The sequence below is a fragment of the Macrobrachium nipponense genome, chromosome 6 (assembly GCF_015104395.2).
Source record: "Macrobrachium nipponense isolate FS-2020 chromosome 6, ASM1510439v2, whole genome shotgun sequence".
Lineage (NCBI taxonomy): Eukaryota > Metazoa > Arthropoda > Malacostraca > Decapoda > Palaemonidae > Macrobrachium > Macrobrachium nipponense.
In genome coordinates this window covers 56836495-56862737 of record NC_061108.1, presented here as the reverse complement: position 1 = coordinate 56862737, position 26243 = coordinate 56836495, and the positions used below count along the sequence as shown (strand labels likewise).

General features: G+C 36.2%; 1 protein-coding gene across 4 annotated transcripts in view; it reads right to left on the bottom strand.

The window, feature by feature from the left end:
• The window catches only part of LOC135216423 (long-chain fatty acid transport protein 4-like), a 179917-nt gene that overhangs the window by 9500 nt on the left and 144174 nt on the right, over positions 1-26243 (bottom strand). The window lies entirely within an intron of this gene.

The following is a 26243-nucleotide window of genomic DNA, read 5'->3' as shown; positions in this document are numbered from 1 at the left end:
ATGCTTGCACACAGCGAAACATGGTTCACTGTAAGAGTTTTCATGATACTCATATAAATCAACTTTATTAACTGGCAAGTAAAGGAACCCTCATCACTTGTAAGATATCCAAGGGACATAAAGCGCCGTGTGGCGTCTCAGGGAACGAAATGAGATGACAAAAGATGAAAATTTACAATGGTGAACGACTTGCCTTTCGATAATAGTTGAGGGGAAAAAGAGAAGGTTGACTATGACTAGTATTACCAAGTCCCTACCACAAGAATTTGCTTTAATTACATAAACAAACTAATATGGTGGACACTGACCTTATTCGTGTGCATTCCTAATCTGATATGGGTTAGTGTGCTTTATGGGTGACTTCTAATAGATAGAAGAAAAGGTTTTACAAAAGGTGACTCTATCTAATAGCTAGAAGAAAGGTTTTACAAATAGTGACTTCTAATAGCTGGAAAAAAGTCTTAAAAGGTGACTTATAACAGCTAGAAGAAAAGGTTTTACAAAAGGTGACTTTGTCTAATAGCCAGAAGAAAAGGTTTTATAAAAGGTGACTTCTAATAGCTAGAAGAAAAGGTTTTATAAAAGGTGACTTCAAATAGCTAGAAGAAAGGGGTTTTATAAAAGGTGACTTCTAATAGCTAGAAGAAAATGTTTTATAAAAGGTGACTTCTAATAGCTAGAAGAAAAGGTTTTATAAAAGGTGACTTCTAATAGCTAGAAGAAAAGGTTTTATAAAAGGTGACTTCTAATAACTAGAAGAAAAGGTTTATTAAAAGGTGACTTCTAATAGCTAGATGAAAAGGTTTTATAAAAGGTGACTTCAAATAGCTAGAAGAAAGGGGTTTTATAAAAGGTGACTTCTAATAGCTAGAGGAAAAGGTTTTACATAGGGTGACTTCGAATAGCTAGAAGTAAAGTTTTTATAACGGCGACTTCCAACAGCTAGAAGAAGAGATTTTTTATAAAAGGCGACTTCTATTAGACAGAAGAAAAGTTGTATAAAAGATGACTTCCAATAGCTACAAGAAAACGTTTTATAAAAGGTAACTTTTAGTAGCTAGAAGAAAGGTCTTGCAAAACTATATCACCTACAACCTTAAGGCATATATGTAAATGCTTAGGGCATGTACTTCACCTGTCTAAGATACTGTTCCAATACTCTGTTATGAAAAAAAGGCAATTTTTGTCACTCTAATGCAACCAGTCAGTAATTTGGCTTAACAAGAGGAACTGGGGCACCTCGACTCTAGTTAGGGGGAATGGCAGAAAAGGTCATTCCTACATAATTTTCAATGAAATCATTTAGCACTGGGATAACAGATGGAATTGCAGCATATCCATTCTTGTCTGGGGATATGATAAAAGAATGCTTTCTCATAAAAACCCACAACTAAGCCGTTTAGAAGTAAAACACCAGAAAAAGAGGTATACTGATCACTGACTCCTTCTTATCAGCTACAGTTAACCTCCTGATAAATAACTTCACTGGAGAGTCTAATAAGATGGATTTCTGTATTGTAACATCAGAAGTGAGGAAAGAAGACAGTTGCATGGGACATGCAAAGGGGGGAAAATCAATCCTACAGAAAATACTGAATGAGGAAATACAGAGGGAAGAAAAAGCTGAAGACAACCTTGAGCTAATTAATCTACGAATTTTGATTTTCATTAAAGAAAACAAACAAATGAGGAGAAAATGACATAGAATGAACCTCTGGAAACAGAATATCAAAGTGAGATATAGTGTTCATTTGGGGGAGGAAGAAGGGAGGTGTATTATTCAGTGTATCTTGCACATATACACACACACGATGATAGTGGCGGATTTAAGGGGGTAGAACCTGGCCATGAGGGTCTCCCATGGATACGAATAAAAGAACATTTTCTTTAAGTAATTCATTCTTAGTAGCAAAAATTTGCTTTGTTAATGATTATTTCAACAATAACTACAACAATTACTACTACTGTGTGTATATATATGTGTGCACACACACAAACACATGCACATACACACACACCCCCGGTTATCGGCGAACTCAATTAATGGTGATCTAGTTTTATGGTGCCTGTCTAGCACCATAAAATTGGCAATTTATGGTTTATGGTGTCAAAATACACAATGGTCCAGTTATTGGCGCCTAATAGAGTGATGGTGCCATAACATACCTATCAGAGGCCCTATTAACTGGTTAGCATTGGCATAAGCACCATAAATCACTGAGTTTCGGTTTACGGTGGTTTTTGCCTATCAGCAACCCACAGAGAACGGAACCCCTGCAAATAATCGAGGCCTACCCGTATGCATGTATGTGGGTGTGTGTGCATATATATATATATATATATATATATATATATATATATATATATATACGTATGTATGTATATATGTATGTGTATATATATATATATATATATATATATATGTATGAATAATTACATTATTATATAATTTACAAGATCTGTAAATATAAACCAATGACCTGGGGTCATGGCATTAGGAGGGTTCTACGTGACCAAAGCAGACCTAGATTACGCTATGCGCTGTCTGCAGTAACCTGATCTAGCTCAAAGCTTTGTCAACATTTTTATGTTATGATAACTTTGCACAACAACTTCCATGGGAAGCGGTTGACCTGTTAACCTACGCCGGAAACTTGTAACTTCCGAGCCGGCGAACTACGTATGTGTTTTTATATGAATTGCTGAGATAGCTAATGTTCCGCTATCGACGCGATGCTTTAGAATGGCAGTTCCACGCCAACGATCAAACATATCGGTCGTCCGACCGAGCTGCATCTCCTAGTATGGAGTTACAGAATAAAGTTGTTATCTTGTCAACTTGCCTGTTTGAATCATCTCCTCTAGTCAAAGAAGAACCTCTCTACTAAGATATCCAAGGGAGATGAGAGGAACCAAAAATTACTTACGAATGACAGTCGTAAGGAAAGAACAAAAAGTCTATCGCCAAGCGATAAGACATTTAGAAGTGGTGGCAGCGTATAAACGAAGAACATAATTAACAAGACCCATATCAGCCGACCGAAGGTCTACAAGAACTAACTTCCACCTTCAACATCAAACTAAACAGAGGAAACGGGATCTTCAATCAACGCAACAGTTTATGAAGACGCAACTATGTCCTTCATCGAGAGGAATACAAGCATTTAACACTGACGTTTGAGCAACTGTTGTCACTTATCTTCGAGAATCTACACCGGACGAGGGCAGCATCGAACATCAACGGAAAGAAGAAAACAAACACAGGGAACATCACCCGATCTAGCAAGGACGGAGGCTGTGACGTCATCAATCTTGGACTTCCCCGCGCATCGTGCACCGAGAGAAGGCCGTGACGTCATCACGACTTCCGACGCGAGACGTGGACAGGAACTGAGACGTCAGCCCATGTCAACAATCCTTCGCAATATAATCTGGAGCTAAGTACCATTTTTATCTATTCAGGTCTTTTCCTCAGTGAAGTGTTGTTCATCAAGAGTCGATCGTCCAGTATTCTGGGGGTGAGTTGTTCGCCATATTAATCTTCCTTCATTACAGAACCAATCTTCAACTACGAGGTTCTCGCCCGCAGATTAATTTTTTTTTCTTTTCTAGTTGTCATTAACCATTTCTTGCAGGAATTCTCCGTATAATATTTTATCATATTGTCTGTATTTTTGTATCTTTTGGGGGATTTTCCTATTATTATAACACACTTATACAGTACATTGCTTATGCGTTTACGTAGTGGTCGAGTGTACTCTTATAGATATTTTGATAGGATTGCAAGGTATAGAAGTGATAGGAAAAAAGTGAAAGCCGAAATGGCAACCCCTCCGGCTGGCAACCCCAACGTGGTGACTCTCGTTAGCGCGAGGTCAGCGATTGTCCCTTTTCAAGGTCGGGTCAATGGGTTCCTGCCTCAAAATGTTGAGGCATGGATCTCATCTGTAGACGCTCATTTAAATGCAAAAAGCATCACAGACCCAGCAGTACAATTACAGGAGGCCAAGAGCTTCGTTGACTTTGCGAAAGGCGACGCAAGTGCGTATCTAAGGGGGGTTTCTTTCCAAGAGGCGCTTACATGGGACGAGTTCAAAATTAGATTACGTGCCGTGTATGGGGGTGAAGAGGCTTTAGATGTAGTGTTGGCATTGAGAAATATCCTTAACCAGGCCTCCATGACTCAGCTCAATGTTGTCGAGCGGGCGGCGCTAATTGCCGACCGGCTAAATGAATATCAGGATAGTTTAAGTAACTCCGGGTGGGTTGCGGGTGCTAAAATCAAAGTGAAAGATTTTATCCGTTTGATCTACCTTACGTCTATCACTGTAATGTTGCCTGAAGCGTTAGTACGGTGTTTTGATAAAAAATTGCAGCCCGACAGTACGGAATTAGATGTGTATAAACAAATAAAAAAACACATGTCTAAATGTACCGACCTAGATCCTTCGCTCATTCAAGTTTTTGCAAAAAATGAGAACAAGCCACAACAAGTAAATGTGGTACATAATAATAATCAAGTTGCAGGGATGGTTTGTTATAACTGTAAACGACCAGGTCACATGATTTCAGACTGTCGGACGCGTTTTTGTTCAATTCACAATAGTTCAACTCATTCATATAACCGTTGCTACTCGAGGAATCAACAGCAAAATGCTACAAACACGCAACCAGTTGCGAGTGCAAATAAAAAGAAGGGTCCTCAGTACTATAAGAAGAAACAACCAAACGGAAATTCTGCACAACAGCAGAAACAAACAAATCGTGCCTCAGGTACCTCTGTTCCTGGGCCGTCTAGCCAGAACTCGCAAGGGCAAGCGAATTTTCAGGGTGTGATAAACAAAACAAATACCACGTAGTTCACTCCAAGGGGGGAGAGGGCGATGTTGGGTCATCAATATCAACATCTTTTGTATCAAATAATCAGTTTAATCATTTATCAGATCATTGTGAGACAATTGATTTTCCTATGAAACACACGGCCGAATCAAAAAAATCTGTGTAGGTTCCCGTAGATTTGCAACAAATTCATGCAATTATTAGTCAAAACGAGTTGCGACCAACCTTACATGCAGTAAATTTGGACCATAAGTCATTCACTTTGTTCTTTGATTCTGGTAGTCCACGTAATATAATGGATTTAAGGACTCATCATTTACTCTTTTCAAATTTCCCTATAGAAAAGTCCGGAATAAGGCTCTCAGGCATTGGGAATAATGAATTAAATGTTGTGGGCGTAACTCATGTACAGTACAAGGTCGGTAAGCGCACGTTTGCTGATACCTTTGTCGTTGTACAAAACATTAATATGTATCCCGCAGTAATTATCGGATACCCGTCTATGGGCACTCAAAATATTATCTTAGCACCTGCAAAACACGGCGTGTATATCAAAGGGAAATTCTATAGGTCTTCTAATACCCTAAAATCTGTTTTAGATAATAAAGAGACAGACAGAGTTGTCACTTACATTACGGAACCAATCACCTGTCTCATGAACCAAGAAATAATACAGGCAACCCAACAGAACTCTCGCTCACCCGTAATATCAGCTTGCACGCAAACTCTCGAGCCTAACGTAACTTCAAATATATTAGTGCGTGTAAAGAGAACCTTGCCAGGATCTGAAACATTAATCCTTTCCGAAACTCTGAAAACACACGGATTATCCGTCACACAAGCCGTTTATACAGTCGGCTCACAACAACAATGTAACATCGAAGTCTGTAATCATTTGAAGTTTATACTAGTTTATAAACATCGCATTCTTACCGTAGCTGAGATAAATCACGCTCAATCAGTCGCGGATGAAACCCTTTTGCAATCTATAAAGAACAAAATCAATCAGGACATTCAAGAAGAAGGAATTCAGCAGAAATTTTTGAATCTGTTAACTAAATATCATGATGTTTTTTCCACTACGGATGGAACCTTAGGAAAAACGGATGTCATCGAGCATCAAATCAGGCTCAAGGACAAACAGAAAGTAATCTATGTACCTTCGTACCGACTTCCTATGAAATTTCAGAATGAGATAACAGAGGAAGTAGGTAAAATGTTAAAGGAAGGAGTCATTAGGAAATCAAACAGCCCTTATAATTTTCCGTTAATAGTAGTACCGAAAAAAGATCGAACTTGGCGGATATGCGTAGATTTTCGTCGTTTAAACGAAGAAACAATCCCTGACAGATTCCCAGTACCATGTACCGATGATATCCTATCTTTACTAGGCCAGAATAAATAAATATTTCACAAGCCTAGACTTACTAAAAGGATTTCATCAGATTCCGATGGAACAAGAAAGTATCCCATACACTGCCTTCAGCACAGCCAGGGGACATTATGAATTTTTGCGTATGCCTTTTGGTTTACGTTGTGCTCCTATAACTTTTACTCGTATGATAAACGTCGTGTTTGGAGACTTGTTGGGAGATATCCTACATGCCTACATGGATGACTTAGTAATCTTTTCCAACACATTAGAAGAGCATTTACGTAAATTGGAGTTAGTGTTACAAAGGTTAAGGCAGCATAATTTAAGGGTAAAGATAAGTAAGTGTGAATTTTTTTAAAACAGAACTAGTCTATCTAGGTTTCACGGTTTCTAGTGAAGGTCTTAAAGTCGTCCACGATAAGGTGTCGGCTATCCGTAATTTTCCGATACCTACTAACGTCAAGGGAATACAGCAATTTTTAGGATGCAGCGGTTACTATCGCCGCTTCATCCGCAACTACTCAATCATAGCCGCTCCCCTAACCGATCTTATAAAAAAGGGCGTAGATTTCGTATGGTCTGAAATTCATCAACAGGCGTTCGATAAATTGAAAGATGAACTGTGTAGTTCTCCTATCTTGAAATTTCCTGACTTCGGTAAGGAATTTTTCATAGCAACAGACGCCTCAGACCTAGGAGTAGGTGGGGTATTGCTTCAACAATATGATAGACAGTTTTTCCCTATAGCTTTTTATTCACGTAAACTGAGACCTTCCGAAAGTAAATATGCAGTAATAGACAAGGAAGGGCTCGCTATTGTTATTCACTCGTGCACTTTAAATTTAAATTCATAATATACGGTTATCCCGTCAAGGTTCTCACTGATCATAAGCCCCTAACCGACTTCTTTAAAGGCTTTAGTCACAGCCCCAAGCGAACTCGGTGGCACATGATCATTCAGGACTTTGGCGCGAGGATCGGGTATTTACCTGGGAAAGCAAATATCATTGCTGACGCATTATCACGCAACCCCTCTTCATCTTGTACCGAGCCATTAGCTGAATTAATAGATATCTCAACCTCCATGCCCCCCCGTTGTTAAAACTATATCTGAACAGGAAGATCTGGGCTGGAGTGCTGAACTATTACAGACGGAACAAAGAAAAGATCCGCAAATAGAAAAAATCATCATTGCGTTAAACGGAAATCCGAAGGAAAAAGAATACCTAAAGTATAAGCAGCAGAATTATATCCTACAGGACAATATCCTGTGTAGATCCGTGACGAGGAAAACCCGCAACACACCGCAGTTGAATAACAACCAGGTGGTGGTGCCTATCTCACTCATACCCACTGTCTTAAAGTGGTTGCATGAACAAAATCCACTGCATGGACACCCGGGTTATACCTTGATGTCACAGAAAGCCAAATCCTTATTTTATTGGCATACGATGCTTAGAGATATAAAAAAGCACATAGCAAATTGTCGCACTTGTCAAGAATACAAAGGGCACACGAAGACACCTGTCAGCCTAGGGGCTTACCCCGTGCCAAATCAACCCTTTGAAAGAGTACATTTAGATTTATTAACAGGATTTTACGAGTCAGACAGAGGAAATAAGCACCTCCTAGTAATTATAGACGCTTTGACTCGATATACAGAACTTATAGCGCTTAAAACAAAAAACCGCGGTCGAGTGCGCTAGGAAGTTTTACGAGTGCTACATTTGTAAACATGGAATTCCACACATCATTATCTCAGACTCGGGCCGGGGAGTTCAATAATCATTTCCTTAACTCCTTGTGCGAATTCCTTTGTATAAAGAAAATCAATACCATGATCTATCACCCAGAGTCTAATGGGCTAGTGGAAAGGGCAATCGTAAGGTTTTAAACATTTTAAGGGTCACTTTAGGGGGGGCAGATCCCAACTGGGACATTGCCATACCTGCGGTACTAAGCACACTTAATCACTCGTATCATGTGTCTATTAAAATGACACCGCACGAGGCACTGTACGGTATCCCGGCCCGAACGCCTTTCCACATCTTAAAGCCTACAACTAATTTATCAAATCCTCTAAAGGATGTTATGGATGCAAGCATAAGTCGATATAATATAATTCGTAAGAATTTAGAAGAAGCACAGATCATAATGAAAAAAAATCATGATAAAATAGCTAAGCCAACTAGAACATATGCCGTGGGCGATCAGGTATACATACAAGTATACGTGCGTAAAGGTTTAAATTATAAACTGACACCTAAGTTTGAAGGCCCGTTTAACATTTTAGAAAATTTAACGGCCAATAGAGTTAGGGTTCAAAATGTATCCAAACCCACTGATGTGAGAATAGTCCCATTGGCACAATATCAGAATCTAAAGAAGGGTAGATGGAGTGAGGGAAAAAATGGTTGTATTTATGAAACTTGTATAATAATTTATATATATATATCTATTAATCATATTGTATGTAAACCTATTCTTTTACGCGAGTTATTACATCTGTTTTACTCATTGCAGGTTTTCAAAAATGAATCTGTTATTGTTAGGAGTGATATTGTGTATTCAGACATCTTTGTTGTATGGAAAGAGCGCTAGGACGAAAGACATAGAATTTAATCATGGCTCGATTATTGAGAGAATCGATGATGTATTCATCGTGTCAAGTAATATTGTTATCGAAGTAGATATGCATGCTATTTTCTTACCTGAAGATGACGTCCTTAACTTAAAGAATGACCTGATGAGGTTTGGTATTTCCCTTAAGGAAATGCATGAACGTAATTTTCATGCTAACTCAGAGATTTCACTAGCTCAAACACTAAGCGTCGCGGAAATGTTGTCTTATGACATACAAAATAAAACCGCCGAGGCAGAAGAACTCGCTCGTGACCATGCTGATGTGGTCTGTGCGGCACAATACTCTTGAACGCCGCAACCCGCTTATTCTAGCTGGACTAAACATCTTAGGATCAGTTGCGAATCTAGGCTTAGGAATCTCAAATCGCCTCAAGATAAATAATCAAAATAAAAGGATTGAGTTTTGCAACACAAAACGGAAACTGGCCTTATCAGAACTTCGCAGCCAGTTATCTTCGATCAATCAAATAATGAATATCGTTAATGAACATTCAATAATATCGATCAGGTCATGGAAGTTCAACATTTGCTGGCTACTTTAGCTTACTATAGTTCGAAAATAGATCATATCCGTGTGAAAATATCACATTTTATTGAAAAGTCAAAAGATTACGTAGAAGAATTACGTTAGCAACAAAGGGTGTGTTATCTCCTCACCTCATGCCTATTAAAGATCTGACGTTAACTTTAGAAAACGGACGGGAGAAGCTAGGTTATATTCCTTTATTAGATGCCCATAAAGTAGAATTCTATTATAGCCTAATATCAGTCAGCGTTGAAAATTATAGAATTATGATCACAATTCCTTTTGATTCTTCCGATGCTTGGCAATCATACAAAATAGCACCGTTTCCTACTTTTATGACGAATAACTCAAATCCAGTAATATCCAATTTAACGGGGCATGTACTGATTTCTTCTGATAAGAAATCATTTACAGTCATTAAGACTTAGATAAACTCACTCACTGTTCAGAAGCCATGAATAATAAAATTTGTACAGCTGACTCTTTTGAATTCTATCCTATATCAACGGATTCATGTGAGTTAGACATAGTGCTAAACGGCTCTCTCTCTCATACAAGCGAAGGTTGTCTGGGGAAACTTTATCCCTTTTACGGTAATAAATTCAATTACAGGATGAATAATGGTTCCTGGATCCGTTATGATAAGGCCGGATTCGACGTCGTGTGTCCGGACACATCCACCGCCCATGCCCCTATCTTCGTAGCAGCCGATGGTTGTACGGGGACATCTACAAACTATACCGTCAGAGGGGTCAACACGATAATACGTGAGAAGGCGTATTTCGCGAACTACACGTGGGCTACCACAATCATCCCATCACTACCTCTCCCATACAACGCGCGAGTAGCTCATCGTCTGACGCAACTGGCTGAGATGACCCACGCGTCATCGACTTATGCAGGTGGAGAAAATCTTCGCTACTACATTCTGCTAGCCGTGTTCAGCGTGACGGCCATATTGGTTATCGCCGTCAACATCTTTGCTTGGCGTAGGCTAAGGCGTAAACAGAAGGATCTCCAAGGGAACGTACTGGCCCGTCTAGATGACGTACCCGTTAAACTCAAGTCGTTTGCGTTTAGGGCCGCCTGAACCTGGCCACTTCAGTTCGTGCCTAGGGAATTGTCTGGAATTGTGTTGTGTGTGAAAAGCGGTCCGTATGCTGGCAAAAATGTAGGACAAGAAAGACTCACGCCTTTGCATTTGAACAGTTAAAGTATCTCCAGGGCGCCTAATAAATACATATAGCCCATATTATACATTAATATATTCCTAAAGGTATTTTTCGGGCACCTAATAAAATATCAGCCCTATATATTGAATTTCTGCAGAATTACATTGTTATACTATTATACAATTATATTTATCTATTACAAAGAGTGTCAAGTACTCTTTAACAATTATCCACGATCATGCTATAATCATTATTTAGTAACCATTATTCTTAATCAGGTTACCTGTTATCATATTAATCATGTATACATGTTTTGATTTTTACCTTTTTTATTATTTTTGGGTACATAATCATTATTATTACCAAACATGGATCTATATTTTCCATGCATTTATCTTTGTTTATGAATATGTCAACAAGGGTATGTAACAGAACCTTTTTATGCATTTAATCACTTAGTATGTTACGAGCACGCTCCTATGGACAATGTTTAAAGTAATTTTTTTTTGTTATTCAAGGCTTGAATAGGTAGCAGTCCGAGCCTAATGTAATAATTACATTATTATATAATTTACAAGATCTGTAAATATAAACCAATGACCTGGGGTCATGGCATTAGGAGGGTTCTACGTGACCAAAGCAGACCTAGATTACGCTATGCGCTGTCTGCAGTAGCCTGATCTAGCTCAAAGCTTTGTCAACATTTTTATGTTATGATAACTTTGCACAACAACTTCCATGGGAAGCGGTTGACCTGTTACCTACGCCGGAAACTTGTAACTTCCGAGCCGGCGAACTACGTATGTGTTTTTATATGAATTGCTGAGATAGCTAATGTTCCGCTATCGACGCGATGCTTTAGAATGGCAGTTCCACGCCAACGATCAAACATATCGGTCGTCCGACCGAGCTGCATCTCCTAGTAATGGAGTTACAGAATAAAGTTGTTATCTTGTCAACTTGCCTGTTTGAATCATCTCCTCTAGTCAAAGAAGAACCTCTCTACTAAGATATCCAAGGGAGATGAGAGGAACCAAAAATTACTTACGAATGACAGTCGTAAGGAAAGAACAAAAAAGTCTATCGCCAAGCGATAAGACATTTAGATATATATATATATATATATATATATATATATATATATATATATATATATATATATATATATATATAGGCAGTCCCCAGGTTACGATGGGTTCGGCTTACGACATTCTGAGGTTAAGACGCTTTTGAATTATATTCATCAGAAATTATTTCCAGGGTTACGACGCCTACAACACTGATCTGGCAGAAGAAAAATGACACCAAAAATGCCAAATAATCAATATTTGAAGGTTTTTGGGATGAAAAATGCAATAAAAATGCAGTTTACATAGTTTTTAATGCACCCAAAGCATTAAAAGTACGGTTTTCTTAGGATTTTTTATGATGTTCTGGCTTACGATGATTTTCAGGTTACAATGCGTCTCAAGAACGGGACCCCCGTTGTAACCTGGGACTGCCTATATATATATATATTATATATATATATATATATATATATATATATATATATATTATATATATATATATATATATATATATAAATAAATATATAGATATATATCATATATATATATATATATATATATATATATATATATATATATATATATAAATATATATATATATATATATATATATTATATAATATATATATATATATATACATACATACATACATACATACAGACAGGCAATCCCCGGTTATTGGCGGGGGTTCTGTTCTCTGCGGGTAGCTGATAAGCGAAAACTGCCATTAACTGAAACTCGGAGAATTAGACAACAGTACACTCTTCTGCCGTATCTCCACTTCAAAGATACCACTGTATCTTGTGTATTTACTTCTACTTCTATGGCTCTATCATGGTGCAGTGGCAGATCTAGAAGTCTATCATGGGGGCACTTAGGATTATCATATATATAATAGGTAACACATATACATATAATTAGTGGACTTAATTAATGGTGATCCAGTTTTATGGTGGTTATCTAGCACCATTCAATTGGCAATTTAGGGAATCATAACATAGCTAAAAGAGGCACCATTCGCCGGTTATCAGTGCCATATGCGCCATAAATCACCAAATTTCACTTAATGGCGGGTTTTGCCTATCAGCAACCTGCACAGAACATAGCCCTTGCTGCTAACCAGATATACAGTGGTCCCCCTGTATTCGCGGGGGATGCGTACAAGACCCCCCCGTGAATAGTTAGAACCCGCGAATGTTTGGAACCCCTATAAAAATGCTAAAAACAGCCTATTTTGTTAGTTAAAACTCAAGAAAACCCACTAAAAATTTTCATACATGGTTTTTTTTAATAGTTTTATCACAAAAAGTGCATTTAATGATGGAATTCATAAAAAAAACCCAGGAATTTGTGGATATTTATCATAGAAAAATACCGCGAATGCGCGAATTTTCTGCGAATAATGCAGGGAAACGTTCCCGAGAGAAATCCGCGAATGTGTGAGTCCGCGAATCTGGAGAACGCGAATACGGGGGGTCCACTGTATATATATATATATATTGTATATAGATTATAATATATAAAAATTTATATATATAATATATATATATGTATATATATATATATATATATATATATATATATATACATATATATATATATATATATCACAAGGCAGAGAGGGCAAAGGCATGTATCAACATATATAAGATTTATTGCCAACGTTTCACATTGCTTTGATGCATCTTCAAGGCCGGGGAATTGATAAGGATGCACACTAATAAAATAGTGAAAATTGAACACTAAGACACTAAAACATTTAAAATGTAAAAATTACTGTATAATAAAACACTAGGTTGGAGAGACAACCTACCAGAGTAAAAGTTAGAGAGTGATTGAAGGACAGAGCAGGAAAAAAAAACACAAAATGATACAAAAGACAAGAGACTGAGAACTGAAGCAAACAAACAAGTAGTTAGGCTATGAACAGCTGAACTGACGAGGACTGGGCATTTAAATTCGGCATGTTCCCTTACAATCACAGATTTAGGGACTAATTTCTAAAGCTCTTGTAATTTCAATTTAAAATTAAGTTCCCTCTCCACCCTCCTTCATAGAGTCTTTGTCCTCACTTCCAGTTGGGTCTCTTTCCACAACGAAATAGATTTTTTAGTAAACTATTTTTTCACAAAAATTGTTTCCCCTTAGTTCACTTTTATAGAACTCTTAATATATTTTTAAACATGAAAATGAACACCCCAGCTCCTATACATATCGTTCTCAAGTTAAACATCTATGCTAAGTTCCCTTTCCTCCATGACAATTCCTTCAAAAAGAAAGTTATGCAATTAACAATGAATTACCAGCCTTGAATCTAAAATCAATTCTAAAAAAATCCTCTAAACATCCGATCTCTTTTCAGAGCCAAAGACAGATTAAGCCCGCCTTTGATCTCCAACTTAGTTTATAAATACACTTGTCCCATATGTAATCGGGGTACTTACGTTGGATGCACAAAGAGGCTGCTACAAGTCTTTTTCTGCACCCACTAAGGAGTCAGTTTCCGAACAGGATGCAAACTATCGAATCCAGAGTTATCAAGCGTCTGTAATCACTCTATTACCTGTCGCTCCCGCTTGGACATCAGTGATTTTAAAATTATTGGATCAGGCAATAAAGATGAGCTTTTAACATTAAATCCATTTTCATCAAAACCAATGTACCGAATTTAAGTGCCCAGTCCTTGTCAGTTCAGTTCATAGCCTAACTACTTGTTTGTTCACTTCAACTCTCAGTCTCTTGTCTTTTGTATAGTTTTGTGTTTTTTTTCTACTCTGTCCTTCAGTCACTCTTTAACTTCTACTCTGTTAGGTTGTCTCTTCAACATAGTGATATATTGTACAGTAGTTTTTACATTTTAAATGTTTTAGTGTCTTAGTGTTCAATTTTAAATATTGTACCGTGTTTAATTAGTGACAAGTCTTTCATGTGAGCATTCTTATCAATTCCCCAGCCTTGAAGATGCATCAAAGTGATGTGAAACGTTGGCAATAAATCTTATACGTGTTGAGACAAGACTTTCCCTTTTCACCTTTTGATATCTGTAGGGCTTGAGCCCATTTACTAGTCTTTTATATATATATATATATATATATATATATATATATATATATATATATATATATATATATATATATATATATATATATATATATATTATATATATATATATATATATATAATATATATAATAAATATATATATATACATATATATATATATATATATATATATAGATATATAGATATATGTATAGTAGTATATATATTATATATATTATACATACATTAAATATTATACATTGATATATATTATATAGATATATATATTTATATATTAATATATACATATCTATAATACAAAGAATAATAATATTTATATGTATATCACACACACACACACACACACATCATACATATATATAATATATATATATATATTTATTTATTTATTTATACACATACACACACACACACACATATATATATATATATCTTGCAGTTCCACAATGGTCCCGTGGGTGAAGTATATAAGAGATCCTCACGTGAAAATGAAAGAAGGAGGTACCAAGACTTTCAACTTTTATTCCAAAGTCATCTTCAGGGTACTGAACAATTTTAAGAGAACAACTTATACAAGAAAGCAACATGAGGCCACAAATAATAAAACAAGTCAACAACCTACTTAAGTATGCAGATAAACATTGTTCAAAACAAAAGACATACTTAACGGAAATATGTAGTTACTAAAATCACAGTACAAAACTATCTGTTTGTAAAATATCTAACAACTTGTTTAACTTTTAAATCATCAAGAATAAAACTTTTTAACAATTCGTCCATCTTAAAAAGACCATCGCTCATATTCATGTTATTAAAAGAACTAATGAGGCAACCTTCAACTAACAATCTGTCATGCATTGATGAACTTCTAAAAACGACTGTAGCTGAATTCCAGTCTATAGGGTGTTCAAAATCCCTCACGTGACAAAAAATGGCACTTGAACCGTTTGCAACCCGTACATTATATTTATGTTGTGTAACTCTCTTACTAAGTTCCTTACCAGATTGTCCAATATAAGGCAAATTACAAATAGAGCAGTTAATTTTGTACACGCCTCCTGTTGTCATCACTGATTTATTACGAAACAATGCATTTTTGACAGATGAATTATTACTAAAAACAACATTTATATTCAGACATTTCAGGCTACGTACAATTGATAAAAATTCACAGTGGTATGGCAAAACTAAAATATTTTCAATTTCAAACTTACTTGATCTTTCGTGACAATAAAATGATTTTTTGGCACTTTGGAGGCAACTATCAATAAAATACCTTGGGTAACATAATTCTTTCGCAATTTCATAGATGTTCTTAATTTCCTCGTCTAAGAATTCAGGATCACAAATCCTATATGCCCGTAAAAACATCCCTGAGAAGACTGTTCGTTTTATCTTGGGGTGATGGCTGGAAAAATTATGAATGAAAGCATTCACTGCTGTTGGTTTACGGTAAACTTTGAATTTAAAACCGTTGTCGGTTCTCATAACGACTGTGTCAAGAAATGGTAGGGTTTTATCCTGTTCTATTTCCAATTTGAATTTTATGGATGGAACCAGGCCATTCAAAAGTTCTAAAAACTCCAAGGGGTCACGATCCCGTGGCCACAGGCATATTATGTCATCAACGTATCTGTACCATGTCAAAGTAAACGTAATGATATTTGGTAGGTATCTGATTTCGTAAAACTCCATATAGATATTTGAGAGAGTTGCAGATAAACAGCTTCCCATTGCCAAACCAAAAATCTGTCTATAAAAACAACCATTAAACGTAAACGTATTATCAACTATGCACAACTTTATCAACTTAATAAAAACATGGTGGGAAACAGGAATATTTATATAATTCATTTTATCTTGTAGAAATTGTAGCAGATCATCAATGGGCACTTTCGTAAACAATGAATTGACATCAAAACTAATTAACCTGCAATTTGCATCTCTGACTTTCAATTTCGTGATAAGGTCTTCTGTATTCTTAATATGTGCCTCTGATATATTTCCTATCAGCGGATTTAACAGAGATCCTAACCATTTTGACATAAATATAATGTACGGGTTGCAAACGGTTCAAGTGCCATTTTTTGTCACGTGAGGGATTTTGAACACCCTATAGACTGGAATTCAGCTACAGTCGTTTTTAGAAGTTCATCAATGCATGACAGATTGTTAGTTGAAGGTTGCCTCATTAGTTCTTTTAATTACATGAATATGAGCGATGGTCTTTTTAAGATGGACGAATTGTTAAAAAGTTTTATTCTTGATGATTTAAAAGTTAAACAAGTTGTTAGATATTTTACAAACAGATAGTTTTGTACTGTGATTTTAGTAACTACATATTTCCGTTAAGTATGTCTTTTGTTTTGAACAATGTTTATCTGCATACTTAAGTAGGTTGTTGACTTGTTTTATTATTTGTGGCCTCATGTTGCTTTCTTGTATAAGTTGTTCTCTTAAAATTGTTCAGTACCCTGAAGATGACTTTGGAATAAAAGTTGAAAGTCTTGGTACCTCCTTCTTTCATTTTCACGTGAGGATCTCTTATATATATATATATATATATATATATATATATACTATATATATATATATTTATACTATATATATGTGTATGTATGTTACTTATTATATGATAATCCTAAGTGGTCCCCTATGAAAGATTTCTAGATCTGCCACTGCATCATGATGGAGCCATAGAAGTAGAAGTAAATACAGAATATGCAGTGGTATCTCTTAATTGGAGATAAGGCAGAAGAGTGTATTGCTGTCTAATTCTCCAAAGAGGTTATTTAGCAGTAAAAGTGCATCCACACGATCAGACAGTGATCATGAGGCAAACATTTTTAGCAGATTACAATGGGGAGTGGGAATGAGCACTGATGACTTCAGAAGTGAGAACACCCATAACAAACTAGTCTTACTACCAGTGTTTGTAGTTTGGGTAATGGGTAGCGGCTAAAGGTGTGAATCAACGACACTGGCGGGCACACAATTCTAGAAGTGACATGGTTACCCTATCATCATCCCAGTCAACCAGGCTACCCTTATGACTGTCAAAACGAGAAATGTGTTAAGAAGTATATTTCAATATTGAACTTGAACACATCCAACATTATAGTTTCTCCAGGATCCTGATTCCTGTTTGCATTAGAATATTGAAAGAAAAGCAGCCTTATCTATATCTAACCAGAAAAGTCATATTCAGAGGTTTCTAAATATATTACAGCTCAAAGACACCAGAAAGACAGACTAAACAATGTTGAAATGCTATTAGCAACCCCCACATGAAAGTTTATGGCACTGAATAGGCTTCATTGGACCCAGCACCGAACCATGTTGCCCAATGTTCATACATGTACAGGTTCAAAACAGCAAAGAGTTGCTTAAAGACTTCCATCCTTCCCCTTCCTAATAGGAAGACAAGCAGGAGGGGATCTCATAAGGCAAAAACACGGGGGGAAGTTAAGCTGTAACCATATTTTGACTGAGTTGAGTACCTTTGTGTGGGTATGCGTTTTAAACTTTGCCTGCCGGTGTTTGCATGATGAACTAAAGAGACTATAAAGCTAAGCTAAATCTGGTAGCATTTTTTGTTGCCAGATCATCCCTGTGGTTTTTGAGTTTCTGACGTCACCAGTCCTCAGTCCTGCTCCCATTATGACCTGGTTACAGTGACTGCCCAATGGGCACTGTCTGTTCTTGTGGATGCACTCTAAGAATTGTGGCATTTTCCACATGTTTGGGAATATGGTATACAGAGAAGTCTATACTTACTTGTCTGGGATATGAATGTTTCAGAGACGTTTCAGCAAATGAAAGAACAACAGGACACTTGCCTTGGTTTTAGGTTTTCATACTAAAGGACCATATGACCAGTTAGACTCCACACCAAACATTTTCCCTTGAGGGGAAAATATTACACGATTCCTCAACAGAAGACAAAGATCTTGAATAAAAGGAAGATTGCATAATGTGTGGAAATTTCCTTGTACAGTCCTAAATTCACATCGTGCAGTCTATGAAAAGTTGGTAAGTTGAATCCTTGCTTTGGGTGAGAGTAAAGACTTCAAATCTTTTTTTGACAGAGACAATGCACTGCCTGACATTCCAGATGAAATATATTATACCACTTAGAACAGTGATAAAGTAACATAAACAGCTTCCATTGAGCCTAATTGAGAAATTTTACTTGAAAGTAGAGATTTTTACAATACTAGATGCCAATTAATCACTTATACCGGGTGTTTCGAAACTAAAGGCCTCCCCTCCCCAGAACAAATGGAAAGTTATGAAGTTTTCTGCTATAGTCTATCTCCACGTACATTAACTTAAGTTTCTATTAAGCTATTTTTCATTTTACATTTCTTGTATTTTCAGACTGAGTGATGGAGTTAGATACAGCCATGGCTAACGACTCGGAGGAAATCAGATGGATTGACTGAATCCGGGCTATAACCTTCAGAGAGGCCAGGGATGCTGGCGCGTCCTTCATCTCATGTTCCTGGATAGCTAAATACATTATAAGAGATGAATCCTTTGTTAAAAGAAACTGCAACAAAAATCCATATGACTGTGTCATCGCTATAAGAGTGAAAATCTTGGAAGGCCTGAAGTCCTTCCTCAGGAGTCAAAAGACATCATAGCTGAGGCAGTGGGTAGACCAAGAAAGTCTTTTAAGTAAATTGGTGCTTGAACTAGAAATGAAAAGGGGAAAGAAGAGAAGTTATAGTGCTGTATATCATGAGTTGAAAAAATCTGGTATCGAGCCATTTTATGTTATCAGCAAGCCCAACATCACTCAGCAACAGAGAGAAGACCGTGTATGGTTTTGTGGTTCATTTCTTAAAGATTAGGATGCAGCATCAGATGAATTCTTCATTTACATAGTAAGGAAGCCAAATCATAAAAATGACATCATTTGGGCTGCAAAGTTGGATGATATTGGTGATGACGTGCGCATCTCCAAGTTCTGAAATTTCCTGAATGTTTGGGAATTTTTCTCTGTTTCACAGCCAAGCAGTTAATGTGGATCATCAAAGAAAAAGGACAGTCATGGAATGGCGAATACTTCAGAGAAACTGTGCTTACTGGTGGAGTATTCACTTTCCTCAAAGATCCTGAAAATGTATCATCTGTTGAAGTAGTCACATTTTTGCATGATAAGGCACCATGTTTCAAGGCTATTCAGACGCAGGAGCTGCTTCGAAACAGTGGTATCGATTTCTTCTCGTCAAGTGAATTTCCAGGTAGCTCCCCTGACCTTAATGTGTGTGAAAACATTGGTTATCATAAGGATGATGTTGAAGCGCGCACAGTGAACTATGATGGTATACCAAGCCTCGACGACCTGCAGGAGAGGTGACAAAAGTGCTCAGGGAAATGGAGTTTGAGTCTCAGCTTTTTTGTGATTTGCTGAAATCATACCCCTCAAGAATGCAGGTTGTGGTACAGCCAGATGGAGGCCACACAATATATTAAATGCAGAGAGAAACTTAAATAAATACCTGTTCTGAATTACTTTTGTTTTTGTCCATATCAATTTTAGTTTATGCTGTAGAGGGGTGGCTCTATTTTCGAACCACCTTGTATAGTCTCATTTGATGAACCTAAAAGACAAAACACCCAATTTCTCATGGACTTCGTTACAGTATAAATGATGTTTCTATTGCCTCAGAGCAACTTTTTCTGCAGATTATTCAAACCATGAAAAAGGCCTTGGATTTGCTTCTCATATAGCCACAAAAAGATGTCAGGAATCACAATTTAACTTTTGGAGGACACACTCAAAAGCATTAACAGAGGATCCATATACAAAAGAATAGTGCAACTTGGGCTACTGTCTGAAGAATAGGATGACCTCTAGTGTTACATAACTTGAGAAGTGATATTGATCTTTCTTCGCATAAATAATGAAGAAAAGCAACCATGGGTGTACACTGTTTCCTCACAGATCACTCTTGAAGAACCTGCTGTTAGGTTTTACAGTTGTTAATTTGAAACAGCCTTGTTTCAGGTATTAACCTGCACGCATGTGTTTGTATGAAGCAATTCAAGAGTGATAACGTGAACCATGGAGCTTTAACTGGGATTATAAAAATAACCAAGAGGAGTCTGCATCATGGCTGCTCTAAAAGACTGATTTATGAAATTTGGGATGTCAAGCCAAGCACTGGGGCATTTTTGGCCACTCAGCACTTAAGATGGTAAAAAGAGGGAGTTGGGTGGTTGGCCAGCAAGATAAACAGCACGGAAAATAGAAGAGATGAAGGCCGAGTATCAAAAGGTGGAACTGGGAGAAAACCCCACAGTTGCATCAGGAAGTGACAATGAGAGAAGTAGGACAGCAAGTTTTGAAACAAGAAAATGGTAACGCAGGTAAAGCAAATTGCTAAAAAAGAGGGTGCAGCTACAAGCTGAAGAGATTCTTCAAGCAAAAACCAGTTTGAAGAAGTTGGAAGGCAATCCTGGAAAACAAATAATTTTCCTCTGAACAAGATGTACCAAAGATTCCTACATATTTTCTGATTCCAAGATAGGGAGCATTCTAAGAAGCGATCTACTGTGATACTGGCCTGACTGAACTCCTAAGGAGCAGATGAAGTTAACGTTACAACTCCTGTGACCACAATGTATCTCACTTTATTATAAAATTCTTTTGACTTTCTTGCATTGTATTATGAACATTTTATAGCCAAATTGTAATTCCAACATTGTTTATCAAGTAAATTATATTTCATTCAGTCACTGAAATTCACCTACCTCACCAGCTTATACCAAAAACCTTGTCACCATAATTAATATGTATGAGCATGGAGTTGATATATATATATATATATATATATATATATATATATATATATATATATATATATATATATATTATCCTCAAGGAACAAGGGAAAAGAAGACCTCCATGTCACATTTTCAAGATTAAAAAAAGGAAATAATTTGCACTACAGATAGAATCACGTTACTAAAAAATAAAAAATAAAACATTTAAAATCCACAAAAATGGCGATGCAATGTTAATATAAGTATATAAATGAACATAAAACAAGAAAAAAGGACCATAAAGGGTGTAGCTCAAGGAAACGAAGACACAGACTCACCAAACAAAATGAAAGCTTAATACTATGAGAAAACAAAATATATGCATAAAGGAAAAGCTAGGCAACATATAACTGGGTTGATGACAATTGAGTATTTAACGAATGAACAGTTCTCTTTACAATAATGGAATCCAGGAAAGTTTGGGCGTGATGGTTGAAGATTTTTCAATAGTAGACCGAGTCTCCAACTATCATGACCTAACTATCCTGGAGTCTATCATTGTAAAGAGAACTGTTCTCTCGTTAAATACTCAATTGTCATCAACTCAGTTATACGTTGCCTAGCTTTTCCTTCAAATCAATGGCGTGTAATACTGATGCTCATATGAGTGGATCCATCCACCACCCGAAACCTGTTATTGCTACTCATATGAGGGAATCCGACTATTAAGGTTAAGTGACCAAAGCTCCCCTTAGCCATTGTACTCTTTTGTATTACGGTCGCTGATCTAATTTGACAAGACAGAAGGTATTAACAGACAGTTGCCCTCCAAGTTGCAAGAGTTCACAAGTTGTCAAGTGAGGTCTGACTGACCTGACCCTAACCCTTTTTACCTGACCCTTTTTCCCTTATAACTGTTGTTGGAGTCTTCTGCAATTACAGCTCCGCCCCCTCACACCTACATGACCACTGTATGTCCTGAATCCTCTTCACCCAAGCTAGCACCATTGTATGTACTACGTACTCTTTCTTCCACCCTTCCTCTACAAGCGTCCAATGACCCTTTTCAAGTGGTTGCGAGGATTAGTGATAAAGGTGAAATTACCCAAGGAGATCAATCCAGCCTGAACCAGATGCTACCAGAATCTCCATCACTGGCCATATATATGGCCTGACCTGGCCTACCAATTTGCATTTCACCCTAACCACTAACTGTGGTACTATCCTGTCCAGAAGCAGTGTCATGCCCGACGACTCAACCAGCCGCATCTTGTTGGTGAACCTGGCTAGCCGCCTTTACATCTTCTCTCCCTGCAGACTGGACTCTGATGAGAAGCATCTTCCTGTCAATCCCTTGGTGAACCCCTGCAAGCGACCCATGTCCTTCTGCTGACGCCCTGGCTCTGACTATGCCTGACTTGTCCACGGACTAAAGTAACTGAAACTGGAAGTTGTTCTGTTGACCCTTCACCTACTGTTCCTAAGACTCATCCCGTTTCAACTGTTTTCCCATATTCCAATTCTTTAATACTCCCGTCTTTGTCAAGACCCATGAGAATTTCTTGTGAAATCAGTGATATTAGTACGCGCTACTTTACTTACAGCAATACTCATTGCATTAACGTAATCTCCAAGGATTTATGAATGGAGCATCTTGTATAATTTTCACTTCGCTTGTATCATTTTATGCTGGTTTACTGTCATTAGTATTTGTATTTCAATTTTGACTGATTTGCAGATTCGTGGAGACTGACCCATCGTGTGCCTTCTTCTGTAAATCAACAGTACCACTCGACGCGGTCGACCAGTGCCAGTCTTGGCATCATATTCCCAAGATTTCAGTGGCAGCTTACGCTCATCTAGTGCTCCTATCCTTAGTGTTAATCAATGTCGCTAGTTTTAAGTTCTTGGTCCATAATTAATGCCCCTTTGTGATCCTTTAGGATTAGTGCATTTGCTTGTAATTAGGTGGCACATTTTCCTTTGCTATTGTGAATAATAGTGCTAATGTCACGAATGCCATGGAGCCAGACAGTGCTCCTGGAAATCACATTTTCTGATAACCTTATAGAAAATTATATTTCATTAGTGGACAAATTGTTTACATTTAATCCCTTGAAAAGTAATTTTAGTGTTTTCTATTAGTGTTCCTATTCTTTTCATAGCTTGCATGCCCCCTTGAGTAAGCATAGTTTTTGCACAAAGCATATTTTAGAGAAGAGTCAAATTTACGATTTCTCATACTAAACTTCATACCTGGCATGCAAACTATGACTATATATGCACACAAATGTATGTATGTATGTATATATATATATATATATATATATATATATATATATATATAATATATATATATATACATATGTATATATAATATATATATATATATATATATATATATATATATATATATATAATATATATATATATACATACACATTTATGTCTTGCATAACTGAAGTCTTGGGTAGGTCTGCAGTCTTGGTCATTTGTTCTTCCTTCTCCACTCTGACAGGTTGTTAGGTACTGGGTCTGTCTCCTTTAGTATTCTTGTGGCTTTTTTTAAAAGCCACAAGAATACTAGTGTTTTGAGTTTTTTAAATTTTATTGTCATTTATAATATTTTTAATGAGAATGTTTTTAATTTTACAGACTGATGATGCACTGAGTTTATGTGCGAAACGTTTCTCATTGTGATAAACCAAGGATTTTATTATGTTTTTTATGGACCTTGCTGTTTACCGATATAATAGTTTATCTGGAACCTTTATATACAATTATACATACATACATACATGCATATATATATATATATATATATATATATATATATATATATATATATATATTCTTATATGCTGTTGCTTTCGCAATGCATAGCTTTCTCTCCGTAACTGTATGAAGTGTTGTAAAATAATGTAGAATGTGAAAGAAAAGAGAAATTAGCATTGTCCGTTAGAAGCAGGAAATTGCTGTCATCATTTGAGGCCACGTGGTTCCAATTTTTTTTCCTTTTAAACAATTATGCAATTCTCGTGACTTGTTTCAGACTTGTGTCTCTGTCGAGAAACGACGTGAAGATTGCATCATCTTTTGTAAGTTCGTTCTTGAAGGCTTCTGGCTGAAACGTTTCACATATGTCTGATGCCTTTCATTTCAAATAAGTAGTTAGAAATGTTTTTGTATTGAGAACTATCTAATATTACTGGTAAATTGACTCTAATATCTCTCGATTTGTTAAAAGAGAATTTGTTGACTCATAAGTACCTTAATTTTGAAGTGGAGAAAATTGTGACGCCACTCAAGGAAATGACGAAAAAAATTAATTTCATTCTATAATCATTCTATAATCATATCTTTTATTTTAAAAGACTTTTATTGTTTTAAATCATGTAATAATAAATGTTATTTATGACTGTAAGCCCACTTTCTCTCTATTTATTGTTTTAAAAGAGAATATTGAAGATTTAGCAAAGGAACTTCGGGTCCAATACGTTTGAGCCAGTCAGGCAATAAAAGAGAATTTTGTCTAAGACTTACTCATGCGTTGCATAGAAGGCCGTGCAGAAGCTGCTCTCTCTCTCTCTCTCTCTCTCTCGTGTTAGAGATTTTTTGCTTTCACATTAACGTAAAGATTTTATACTTAGTAGATGGTCACTCGTAAATTTTATATTTCATATTTCTTAGATTTATTTAATATTGATTAGTGCTAATTTGTGGAATCTGAACAGACACTGTACAAGTGTGTAATGGCGCCTTTCTAGGAATACTATGGTGAACTTTTTGAGTACTTTGGTGAATTTTTTGAAATATGGTGAATTTTTGGAGCTAGCTTCAGCAGGAACAATATTGGTACCAAGTTGCAACTTGAAAACATATTTACAGTGGTTTGGTGAAACTATTTCATTTTTTACACATTGCAAATTTTTATGTTCTGTGTTTAAAAAATTCTTTTGAAGTGATTTTTTGTGCATTTATTCATTTTTATTATTGAAGTGATTTTTTGTGCATTTGTTCATTTTTCTTATTGAAGTGTGTGATTTTATGTATATTCTGTTTGATTAATGCTTTCTTAGTGTTTTTACAATTCTGGTATTTTCCATATTTTCTGTCTTTGCATTTACATTCACAATTTGAGTAACTTAATTGTTTTCATTAATTAATCATTGTATATTTAACTGAGTTTAACACTTGTGAATTACTTTGCATTTACTTAGAATTCTTTTCAAGTTTTATTGTTGTGTAACACTTGTGAATTAATTTTAAAATGTTAGTTATTACCTAAAACTTGAAATTTTAATTGAATAATTTATTTCTTGATTTTTGTGATAAATTAATTTTGATTTAATTTTAATTAATAATTAATTCAGGAATTAATTAAACTTTGTGTTGTTTTCAAGTAACAATAAATTTCCCTGAGATTGTGAATTTCACTTATAAATTTAGAATTTAATAAATTTTTGTATTTAGAATTTTTAGAAGTGCCTCATTTTTCACCAGTATATTTAATATTTGTTTAGGTAGAAATATTGAGCGGTAATTGAGCTATTTTCCTTCAGTTAGTTGAAGTGAGTTATAACCAGGGAAATACTTAGACTTTCAAAAGTTGTTGATGTAGTGATGACCTTAATTAATCTAATTAGTTATAAGATTACCTCACACCTGTCTTAATGAACCTAGTCTGATTTTCTGCAATACTGATAAGTTGTTTAAGGGATCACTGTTGCCTTTAGAGTATTCAGTAGGTCAACAGTACCACTCAACGCGTTCGGCCAGTG